Genomic DNA, 12,717 nt, shown 5'->3' on the forward strand with positions numbered 1-12,717 from the left:
ACTACCAATAGATGTGAATAGAGAATGCCCAAAAGGACTCATTTACAGCTTTATAACAATGATCACTATCAGCACTGAAGAACAAGGTTAGACCAGGAGGACTGGATTTTGTCATGGAGGATTTGTTATAGAGCTGCTTACATTTACCACAACCAACAAGACCAAGTCTACAAAAGAATTTTCTAGAGACTATAAAGTTTAGAAGGGCATGGAAGAATATCAGTAACACTAAGTTGTTGATGTTATAAAACCCTGGTTGTATCAGGCTTGCAATGGTGGCCCTCTAAATAGATTTGGGTTAAGGGGTAACATATTGAATCTTCTTAAGTATACTATGCCACTGTAGTCCTAACTTTTGTTAGAATATTTTTTCTGTCTTGGCTTCTCTCCAACTGGTGAATCATATCATTGTTTATCCCAGGAAAACAAATGTTCCATGTCTGTGATAAGTCATAATCTATTTCTATAGCAGCATCAGCTCCATATGCCTTCCAGTCATTAAAATGATGCGTAGCCAATGCAGTTTAAACTGTAATTGTATTATTCTATTTTTCTAAAATAAGGACTAACAATACAGAATATGCACCTTTTATTTGCTACCATCTGCAATCCCTTACCTCACGTTAGGAAAAAAATGAAAGGCTTATTAAAAGGGACTAAAGGACCTAATGGCTGTGAGACACTTGTGTGAGTATCACAGTGGACAAGTAAATGTAGTGAAAGCTGCCAAAATTCAGAGTTACAATTACTTATGAAAATTTTGATTGTCTGGCTATGAATAAGCCTGTGAAATTTGCACAAGGTGTTTTTGGAGACATAGATCTGGCCCTTCCATTAATCAGAAGAATGCCCAAGTCTAACTATTGACTGGTGACATGCTTTCCTCTCTTGGAGGATCTCAGGAGAATGGCACTATAAAGAAAGAAAGCCAAATTCACAAAATCTGGAGCTTGGAGAAAACATGAAATGAGAATGCAATCCTTACTGAGTATTAAAAGTCAATCCTTGGGCTTCCCTAGTGGCGCAGTGGTTGAGAGTCCGCCTGCCGATGCAGGGGACGCGGGTTCGTGCCCCGGTCCAGGAAGATCCCACATGCCGCGGAGCAGCTAGGCCCGTGAGCCATGGCCGCTGAGCCTGCGCGTCCGGAGCCTGTGCTCCGCAACGGGAGAGGCCACAACAGTGAGAGGCCCACGTACCGCAAAAAAAAAAAAAAAAAAGTCAATCCTTGTGCTAAAAATGAAATATCTGTCTCCTACATAAGCAAAATAAGACTTAGATTTAGCTTTTTCACACATTTGCCATTAATTACACTTTTAAGTGATATATATGCTCTGAGATCTTAGTCACGCAATTCAAATTTAGAAATTGATACTAATCAAGATTAAATCAATTCTGGTGATTTTTTTATGAGTATGTTTGTGCACGCTTCATAACTTTAAACAATATAAATAATTTTCTTATGCATCCTCAAGTAATATTCCAAATGAATATATATTTGAAGTGTTCAAGCTCTCTTGTCCACATAAAAACGCATGTAGTAAATTATAAACACTTCCCAAATTTTATATTAAATGGAAAGTCATAATGAGTTAAACAGTAGATTTCAGTAGTGGGATATAACTCTCATTCAAAACTTAAAGTGATATTGAAAGGTTGTGGGGTTTTTACCTTTTTTATACATTTTTTTTTCTCAAGAACATTATAGTTTCCCTTGTTTATTGAATATTCATTGACATTTGTGGAACAGGATATACAACTTGCTGTGTGCTGTCAATCAAAATCTCTTAGCTATGTATTATTGTTCTAAAGTGTTTATTGATATTAAACAAGTTACTATATGTAGATAGATACTCTTTTATCTAAAAGTGGATGAAAGCAAGATATTTTAAATGAGACTTTGAATTTAAAACTGCTTCAGGCTACTAGAATAGCCTGAGAAAATCACCTAGAAAGCATTTTTAAACTAGGAGCAAAGATTCGATCGCTCAAAGGACAGGGAGGCACTTCACCTCATCCATTCTCAAATGCAAAGCAAAATTTTAAAAATTGTCTTCTGTAGTCTTTATATTATGACTCTTCGTTCATGACACTATTTTGGCAGTTACAAAACAATGATTTGAAAATTTAGCAAGCAGACAGCTCGCTACAATTCCTGAAGTCTGGGCTCTACCCCAAACATACAGAATTGAAATCAATAGTGTGTTGGGGAGCAGGAGAGGGAGAGACAGCAAGCTTCACTACGTTTAACTAAGCAGCTCTGAAGCATCCCACAGTTTAAGCACCATTGTTTAGACACTCTGGTCTTTACCGTTTTTCCTTTACCAAACTTGGTATCCAGGGATCACCCTAGGATCTCTGATCACTCACTGCCTTCTAGAATGCAGTTACTTTGCCTCCTGTCAAATTGATATTTACTCCTGCTATTTCATCCCTTAAATTCAACATCATGAGTTTCCTCCAATCAACAATTACCTAATTCTTTAAACTCATAAACTAGAGGACCTTCTCAGTTCTGACTAGCTTCCCAGTGTCTTAAAAGAATAATTTTCTGCTCATGGAATAATCCAATGCAGTGATTAACTGGTGGGCAATTCAGACTAGAAGGCATAGGACAGATGCTTTATTTTAAGCTATCAAATAATACATTCTAGGTCTCTCAGGACAGAACACTCCATTTCAAGCTCTACAACACAAGTCAATATTTATTCTCCCTATTTTAGCTCAATCTTATTTCAGACAACCCAGACTCTGTCTTAGTTTTAAAGAACCACCCTCAAAATAAAATAGGAATTCCTCGGTAGGAATTTATAGAATTTAATAGGCTTTATAAGACAATCGGGTTTATAAAATGAGGGCAATTATTCACCTACCTCATGACATTTTAGGGGCTAAAATGAATTAATGTAAACTTAGCATCTAGACATGGTCACATTTTATGTATTAAACAGGTTCTCCACTGAAGAAATTCTCAGAGATTTTTAATATACTAATGTGCATTGTGACTAAGTGGGGTGCAGGGTATGCATCATTTCCTAAATAATTCTGAGCAGATTGAAGAATTTTTCTTACCTATTTGGAGAAACACTCTGGAAAAGGCCCCACATGAATCTTCTGTCTTGCATAGATGCTACCTGCTCCAGGTAGTCCAGAAAACACTGCTCTGTGAAATAAAAACTAAAATAATAAACTTAAGGTGAAGGAAGAACACAGTTTGCTTAGGTCTCTTGTCTGGATTTCAGTCACCTGTGGAGATTCCAAACTTTAACTGTTATAGCGTAAATTGGGTGGTCAGATAGCATTTAGACAGTGTCGGTTTGGAGAATATGACTTTTCAATATTTATTGGCCACAGTATTTCAGTATTAAACCTTCTGTGAAACAGAGAGAATCTTGTCACCCTGTCACCCTCATGAAAATACCTGAAGGTAGTTCGAATCATTTTCCACTGATCCTCATTTAACAGTAATCTGATGGCTGCCAATTTAATTTATCTGGAATGCTATGCTGTGAATACTGGTTCAGTTTATCAAACTTTTGATCCTCTTTTAGAGGACACTTGATTGGAATGTATTTTCCTGCCTTCTTGAAGTTAGGAATGGTCATATGACTTATCTTGGCAAATGATATGTGAGCAGAAGTTACGTGTGAATCTGGACCAGAACTTCAAGAAATAATGCATAGAATGCCATGTCCCTTCCTCCTGCCATAGACGAGCAACCTTAAAGATAGTGCAGGCTCTGCAGGTCTGTTTCCCTGAATGTGAAGGACAAATAGACCTGAAATGGTTACGTCACTGAAATTTTTAGCTCACTTTTTACTACAGCATAACCGAGCATAACCTGACTGATACATTTTGATACTGGGAAAAAAATGTTCTTAAAAGTGGCTAAAAGGGCTTCCCTGGTGGCGCCGTGGTTGAGAGTCCGCCTGCCGATGCAGGGGACGCGGGTTCGTGCCCCGATCTGGGAAGATCCCACATGCCGCGGAGCAGCTAGGCCCGTGAGCCATGGCCGCTGAGCCTGTGCGTCCGGAGCCTGTGCTCCGCAACGGGAGAGGCCACAACAGTGAGAGGCCCACGTACCGCCAAAAAAAAAAAAAGTGGCTAAAATGTTTATTGTCCTAAGATTGTATTATTCACCTATCCATTAGGTGAAATGATAAATCAGTTTCCTGAACTTCCAAGCTAAGAACTAGACTGTGAAATTAGTTAAAATTCTTGCATTTACAGAAGTCTGAGTAGCAAGACTCAGACTTTACATCAGTTTCTCCTCTTTAATTATTATCTTAGTTAGTCAGTGTATTCCATTTTTAGAATATTTTACATATAGCCATTTTAAAATTAGACACTCATTTAACAGATATTACTTTTCCAGAATTTTGTTCCTGAGTCCCTTTCCACTCTTAAAAATTATGGAACACACCAAAGAGCTTTATATGTGAGTTATTGCTGCAAATAATACTGTATTCAAATGAAAACTGAGAGCATTAATTAATATTTTATTTGGAGATAATTGTAAATTCACATGTAAGAAACAATGCAAAAAGATCTGTGTACCCTTTCTCTATCTTTCTCTAGTGGTAACAACTTGCAAAACTATAGTACAATATTACACACAGGATATGCATATTAATGGTCAAGATACAGAAAATTTCCATCAGCACAAGGATCCCTCATTACCCTTTTATGGCTACACCTACCTCTCATCCACTGCCATCTCCTCATTAATCCCTGGAAACCATTAACCTGTTCTCTATTTTGTAACTGTGACACTTCAAGGATGTTATATAAATGCAGTTATACAGTATGCAATCTTTGATGACTGGATTTCTTCACTCAGCATTTCATTCAGATTGTGGTATGTATCAAGAGTTCTTTTTTGTCTTGTTTTTGTTTTATTGCTGAGTTATATGAATGTGCCAGAGTTTATTTAACCATTCATTCACTCACTGAAGGACACCTGTGTTTTTTCCAGTATTGGTCTATTGTGAATAAAGCAGCTATGAACATTCAGATTTAGATTTTCGTGTAAATGTAAGTTTTCATTTCTCTGCAATAAATGCCCAGGAGTACAAATGTTGGGTCATGTGGTAATTGCATTATTTCTTTTTTTTATTTTTTTAAGGAAATTGCTACACTGTTTTCTAGAGTGACTAAAAATGTTTACATTCTTTCTAGCAACATGTGAATGATCTGGTTTCTCTGAACCTTCTCCAACATTTGATATCGTTATTCTTTTTTATTTTAGTCATGCTGATAGGTGTGCAGTGATACTTCACTGTGTTTCTAATTCCCATTTCTCCTAGTGGCTAATGATACTGAATATCTTTTTACGTGTTTACTTGCCGTCTGAATCTCTTCTTCAGTGAAATATTTCTTCATGATTTTTTTCCATTTTCTAATTGGATTATTTGTTTTTATTACTCTTGAGTTTTCAGGGTTCTTCATATACTCGAGATACAATTCTCTGTCAGATATGCAGTTTGAAACATTTATTTCCAGTCTGTATCTTGTCTGATCTTCCTATTAATGAGGTCTTCTGCAGAGCAAAAGCTTTTAATTCTGATAAGGTCAAATGTACCATTCTTTCCTTCTATTAATTGTGCCTTTGATGTTTTCTGCCCACCCCTGAGGTCTCTCCCTCTTTTATTTATTTATTTTTTTGTTTTTCAGACTCACTAATTTTCATTTTCCTATCTTCAAGTTTACTGATTCTTTCTTCTACCAGCTCAAATCTCCCTTTGAGTCCCTTTAGTGTGGTTTTTCATTGCAGTTATTTTATTTTTCAACTCAATGATTTCCTTTGGGTTTCTTTTTTAGGCTTTTTATCTCTTTATTGATATATCCATTTTGTTCATATGTTGTTTTCCTGACTTTATCAACATTTTTATTTCTTTAAGCATTTAAGACAGTTGTTTTAAATTCCTTGCCTACTAGATATTCCATCAGGTCTTTTTCAGGGGCAGTTTCTGTTGATTTTTATCCTTTTCCATTGAATGGGCCATTTTTCCTGTTTCAGTGTAGGTCTTACAATTTTTTAGCTGAAAACTGAACATTCAAATCTAATAGTGTAGCAATTCTGGAAATCAGATTCTCCTCCTCCACAATGGTTTGATACTTTCTGTTTTTTTTGTTTGTTTGTTTTTTGATTGCTATAGCTACCTCTATATGGAGAATCAGGCTGAGGTGTAAACTTAAGGTCTTCTCAGGTAATTTTCTAATTTCTCCTGTATATGTATTTTTTTTAATATATATAAATTTATTTATTTATTTTTGGCTGCATTGGGTCTTCGTTGCTGTGCACGGGCTTTCTCTAGTTGCGGTGAGCAGGGGCTACTCTTTGTGTCGGTGCACGGGCTTCTCATTACAGTGGCTTCTCTTGTGGAGCACGGGCTCTAGGTGTGCAGGCTTCAGTAGTTGTGGCACATGGGCTCAGTAGTTGTGGCTTGCAGGCTCTAGAGCACAGGCTCGGTAGTTGTGGCACACAGGCTTAGTTGCTCCGCGGCATGTGGGATCTTCCCGTATGAGGGCTTGAACCATGACCCCTGCATTAGCAGGAGGATTCTTAACCACTGCACCACCAGGGAAATCTCTATGCATTTGTTTTTGATGTCTTAGTTTTTAATATCTGGCTCCACAAGTAGAATAAGAAAAATTAAGAGGAGGGAGAGTGTGCCAACTCTTAAATCCCCTGGAAGTCAATTCAGGTAGAGGAGGTGGGGCTTGTAATAACCAAGTAAAGTGTAGCAACAATGGGGTAAGGTGTAACAACACTGACTGCCACAACTTGTCTGCATCTCCATTATGAGAAGCAGAATTCAGCAAGCAGAGCACAGATTCCCAATATTTGGAGGACAGAATCTTTTTTGTTCACATTGGCTCTCTTAAGCTGTGTGCAAACTGCTCCTGGAATGCACACACAGCTGCTATGTGTGCCATGGGACTGTCGGTAGCATTTGGGTAGCTGCTACTATGCTGAGACCTGAAATTGGATGAAATTAACTACAGTTTACCATCCAATCCTTTCTTGGAAAGTTGAAAACCTTCTATAGACTCCAGAGTTCCAAAGTAGTTATGTCAGATAGATTCTACCAGAGCAATTGTTGTCTAGATCGGGAGACAGATTCCTGGTACTTTCTACTCTGCTCTCTTCCCAGAATCCTCTTCCCTGTTGCATTTTTTTTTTTTTTTTTGGCGGTACGCGGGCCTCTCACCACCGTGGCCTCTCCCGTTGCGGAGCACAGGCTCCGGACGCGCAGGCTCAGCGGCCATGGCTCATGGGCCCAGCCGCTCTGCGGCACACGAGATCCTCCCGGACCGGGGCACGAACCCGCGTCCCCTGAATCGGCAGGCGGACTCTCAACCACTGCGCCACCAGGGAAGCCCTGCACTTATTTTTAAACTCATTTTTATTTTGATTAGATCAAGCACTGTCATAACATTTGTGAATAACCTGTTTTACAGCATGTCCTACAAAGAATTGGTTACAATTTATTTATTCACATATTGTCACCCTGCAAAACTGCCACCTTCTTCATTGTTGTGATCTTAGCTAATTTATCTTCATAATATCAGCATCTGTCATGAGGCATATGCCAGACAAAATGCTGTTGATCTGAATTTAACGGAAATTAAGAAAGGATGTTTATCATTTACTGCATGACCAACTGCTCACATTCTAAAATCATAATCTTAAGAAAAAAAATACCTCTGAACTTGTGAGAAAAAGGATTTTATGTGGAAAAAAGGACATATTCTTTAGAGTAATTAATTTGGCCAGTCTAATTGATCTGCTTTATCTGAATATCTTATATACTTTCAATTTCCTGCATCATTCTTTGAGCTCAAGTCTTATGCCCCATCATTGACTATCTTTTCAACGCACTTATGCAGATTCGTAAATAAATTCTCTATGGGAAAAAGAAAGATGAAGGTAAATTACACCAAAATAAAATAAAGAGCTGCACAAGAAAGGCCGCAAAAATCTAAGGCAAAGGTGGATAATTATACTAAAATTTCTCAGCCTGTTCAGAAAATGTGGACCAATAAGCAGATGTTACCACTACCAGAGAGAAGGAGAATCTATGCCTGGAGTCAAACCAAATGTGCCACATTTGAGGCCTTTGTGGCAGGGCATCCACCCAAGTGTGCAGGCACATACAATCCTTTACTCTGGTGATGCCCAGTCTGTGCTGGTAGTTGACATCAATATTGGCAATCCTCCTGGCCCAGCTTTGGAAGCAAAACCCAGATGAATCTCTGTCATACTATGTGGAAAATAAGCTAAGACATCTTCTAAATTATAGTTGATCTACTTTAATTTGAGAAATATATGCAATGTCAGCTAACTTATAAATTCTAATTACTAATATCTGTCAAAAATTTGTGTGACGGAAACAGGAATAGGAATTGTAATAGGAAAGGGGACTTATATTTATTGAAACCAAATAAGAAAAATAGGTATTAGAACTTTAAAAATGTTTGCCAAGGCTTGTTTAGGCTCTAGGATGCCACCTTACTGGGTTTATTACTCAACTGAAGAGCTCATGCTTGAGGTAAGATGCTTATTCATCTGCTGCACCTTAATTTGCTTTTCTCTTAATTGAGCCCAGCATGAGGTAAGACTTTACAAGCAATGTATACACTGCCCCTTTTTAACCTTGACTTTCACAATATCTATTCCCCTGGAATCATTTTTCCTGACCCTACTGGTTGAGCAGGTTGGGGTGAGGAGGAGTAGCAAGAATAAGGAATAAAATAAGCCAGTGCTCTAGAAAAAACAAAAACAACAACAACAAAAATGAGTCAGACAGAACTTCTTAAGTGAACCTCTTTCCCTTCTTAGCTTGGCAAGTTGCAATACACTGAAAAGGTGGCAAATTTCAGTAGATAGTGCTTGCAATTCCCATTAAAAAAGAGCAAAGCCACTTCTGTTGGGAGCAGGCACTCCTTCAAATTTCTAAAATAATACCTGGTATTAATGCTGGTGCAACACAAGACAGTCCTAATAGTAACACACTTCTGGGTTGGATTGTATTTTAGGCTGAACCATGTTACACAAAGTTTGAACAGAATTTGAATTGCCAATTGCCAATGCTTATTTTGTTACTGTTATAGTTCTATTGAGCTAGAACTGTGATTTAGGGGAAAAAAGGCTTTTCTCTTACAGCCCATAAAAATTATAAACAAATATTTATACTTTTTTTTTAATGTAAGCCCGCTTCTCTTTCATTTAACTTTTGTTTGTTTCCTACGTTTGTAAAGTTCAATGTCAAAAGTCTCAGGTAATAACCTCTCAATTTCTGAAAAGCCAATCCAAGCCTCTGAGTTGTTTAAAGATAACTGCCATACCTTTTAGTATGAAGACAGCTGATGAAAATTTTAAAATAATGGAATATTAATCATTCATTATAATGTGTGATTTCTTATCAAAGTTGATAGAAAAATGTGGATTGCACTTAGAGAATTGGGAAGAAGTAGTGAGAAATCTTTTGCTTTGTGCTATTTGATTTAGAAATCAATAAATGCTAAGAACAATTCTGAGAAAGAGTGAGATTTTAATAAATGTAAATATGGTTAAATCTGAAAATATGAGAAAAAATGTCATGATTTATGTTATTTTTCTTCTCATGGATAATTGAAAGTGAGACTACAACTCATTATTACATTTATTACAGTTTTTAAAGAAAAAGTACTTAAATAAACCCTTAATTTGTGAAATAAAAATAGATGAGGTATGACAGTTCAGCCTGTCTTTTCAGTTGGTAGAGTCACACACACATGAATTTTTTTTAACACAAAATTACATGACTGATTCTTTCTGACCACTTCATTATTTAGTGATTGTAGCCCTAGCTTTAGAACTAAAATCAACCCATTTAATGAAATGCTTACTTAAACACCAAAGCCATTATTACACATGTAACAGTTTGGAAATACTGCTTTACACTTGGAAAATGCCCAGCACTGGTGAATCAATTTTCTATCTGCTTTGTAAAAACAACTTCTGCTTTATTGCTTTTTGGAAACAGAATTGAAGCAATACTTCACAAAAGCCATTAAACAGAACTTGTGACACAAAATATAAGACTTCTAACCAAACTACATCATTTCTCAATTTCTTTTGAACACCTAATGGCATAATGAAAAATGATATGTTCTCATTCTCAGGTATGATATCTGATAGCCTCAAGTTTAAAAGTTGATTTGTAAGATGAGACGATGGTACAGTTGAACAGTCAACCTTATAAACAGTCTTTTGCTGAGTAACCCAAAATTTTAACTGGTCAAATAAAGTATTTCCAGCATTTAGTGCTGGAAAATATGGAAGATTATCTATAATTAGAATAACTAACACAAAGATGATTCTTATATAGCAGCAACACATTCAATATTTAACCACAGGGAAAGAAAACAATTTCAAACTGGTGAATACAGGGAAAATTCTTTGGGGAGTACTTGAAGGTTTCCTTTTTTTAATAGTTCCTTTGGAACATAGATGGCAATTTCATACTGTTAATATTGCAAAAGTTATAGCAGGGAAGAAAAAGAACAGTGTCTTTGATTTTATACCATTTTCTAGAAGAGCAACATAGATATTGGGAAAGTATGGGTTTGTTAAAAATAAATTAGTCCTGTTACTTTGTCTAATATTTACTGTGATTGAAAGAAATATGTTTCAACCAGAAAGAGGTATATTATGTTTAAATTACATTTTATCACATATTGTGTTTTCTAAAACCTTGCAAAAATAATCAAGATTGTGATGAGTTCTTTCATTGCCACTGGAGAAGGCAGAAAGATTCCAAATAAATCAGCTGTGTGGGACTGTGGAGCATATTAAGCACAGGCATGTTGCAAGAATTAGAATTAGTGTCAGTCTTATTTAAAAGCTTCCTTGTTCATCTTTGCAACTCTAGATTGTTGGCCAAGATTAAATCATGAATTTTCTCAACACTCCTATGAAGTCGTTAAAGGAGAAGAAGTAGAGAAAGAATGACAAAAAGGTAGGGGACTTTAATTGTACTGTTGTATTAATATGTATTTAAATTAAAGGAAAAAATAAATATTATACAAATGAAATTTTTTTCCTGTGATAACCAACAGGATAAAGGCCAGCTCCAGACCAAAAGATTTGGTCTAAATAAGTATAAATTAAAAAAAAAAAATCCATCACTACTTGGACAGGAATTTTTTTTTTCTAAGTAGGGGGACATAGAGACCCATAATTTAATACCAAGTAGGATATAAAATAATGATTTTTTAAAAACTCTATCAGTTTGTGTCTGACTAGAAAAATGACTTCAATAATTTGCAACAAGTCAGTGTAATGCAGAGAACTGGTTATACTGAACTTAAACACTGAACAGATGACCTTGAGAAAACCCATTAATCAAAAGCAGAAAGACATGGCCACTACAAGGCTGGAGGGAAAATGGAAGTAGGCAATATTACCAGTGCTCAGAAGTAAGAGTCATCCAACAAAAGCTCAGACCCAGGCCAGTCTGTCCATGAGAAAGGAAGCAATGGAATCACAGAGTCCTTGTCCCCCCCCCAAGCAGAGAAAGCGGGGTGCAATATCTTGGCATCTTCCTTCTTCCCACCTTCTAACCTCCTGCCAAAGCCTCCCATACTCAGCCAGAAATCAGCTATTACAAGAGCAGTCTTTAGGATTCAGCCCACTTTTAAAATAGAACAGTGGTGGGTAAGAATGTGAGGGAATCTGAAGGTAAATATAGACTCAACTGGCATTATCTCTCCATGACACACTATCAAGATGAACTATGTCAGTGATGTTTAACAGCTTGAAACTATGTTACCATAGGGAAAAGATGCCATAAATTCTACCTCTCCATACGGGTAAATAAAGATCTCAATAAAGGTAAATACATGGACAATTGCGGAAGCTAATATTACAACAATAGTGTTAACTCATTTTTTGTTTTCTACATGATTTAAGAAACTAATAACATTTTAAAAAGAGAAAACAATTATTAGTATAAAACGTAATATTGCTGTGATTTTAGTTTTTAAGTACAAGTCCTGTTTTCTACACAATTTAAGGGGCTAATGCATTTTAAATAATTATTAGTTTACATTTTGGAGCACACATATATAAATATGTAATTTTGTGAGATCAACAATGAAAAGGGGTAAGGACGGAGCTGCTCTTTTAGTTTGTTTTATGTTCAGTTTGTACGTTACTAAAGTTAAGCTGGTATAAATTCAAATTAGAATGTTATAACTTCAGGATGTTAATTAAATGTAATTTACATGGTAACCACAAAGAAAATAGCTATAGAATGTATACCACAGGAAATGAGAAAGAAATATAAATATTTCACTACAAAAAAATCAACTAAACACAAAAGAAGATAGTAATTAAAGGAATGAGGGGGGAAAGCTATAAGGCTTATCAAATAGCACAATGACAGAAGTAAGTTCTTCCTTATCAATAATTATTTTAATTAATTAATTAGGCTGCACCAAGTCTTAGTTGCAGCATGCGGGATCTGTTTCACTGACCAGGGATCGAACCCAGGCCCCCTGCATTGAGAGCGTGGCATCTTAACCACTGGACCACCAGGGAAGTCTCTCAATAATTATTTTAAATGTAAATGGATTAAGCTCGCCAATCAAAAGACAGAGATTGGCAGAATGGATAAAATCACATGATCCAACTCTATGCTATCTACAAGTGACTGCTTTGAGACCAAAAGA

At 36.4% G+C, this 12,717-nt stretch overlaps 1 long non-coding RNA gene across 1 annotated transcript in view; it reads left to right on the forward strand.

Moving 5' to 3' along the window:
• Nucleotides 1-12,717, forward strand: part of LOC117198619 (uncharacterized) — a 49,066-nt gene that overhangs the window by 21,818 nt on the left and 14,531 nt on the right. The window contains exon 2 of the long non-coding RNA XR_007478266.1: nt 10,917-11,003. This is a non-coding gene — a long non-coding RNA (uncharacterized LOC117198619). The remainder of the gene's footprint in view (nt 1-10,916; nt 11,004-12,717) is intronic.

Source organism: Orcinus orca, chromosome 7 (assembly GCF_937001465.1).
Source record: "Orcinus orca chromosome 7, mOrcOrc1.1, whole genome shotgun sequence".
NCBI lineage: Eukaryota > Metazoa > Chordata > Mammalia > Artiodactyla > Delphinidae > Orcinus > Orcinus orca.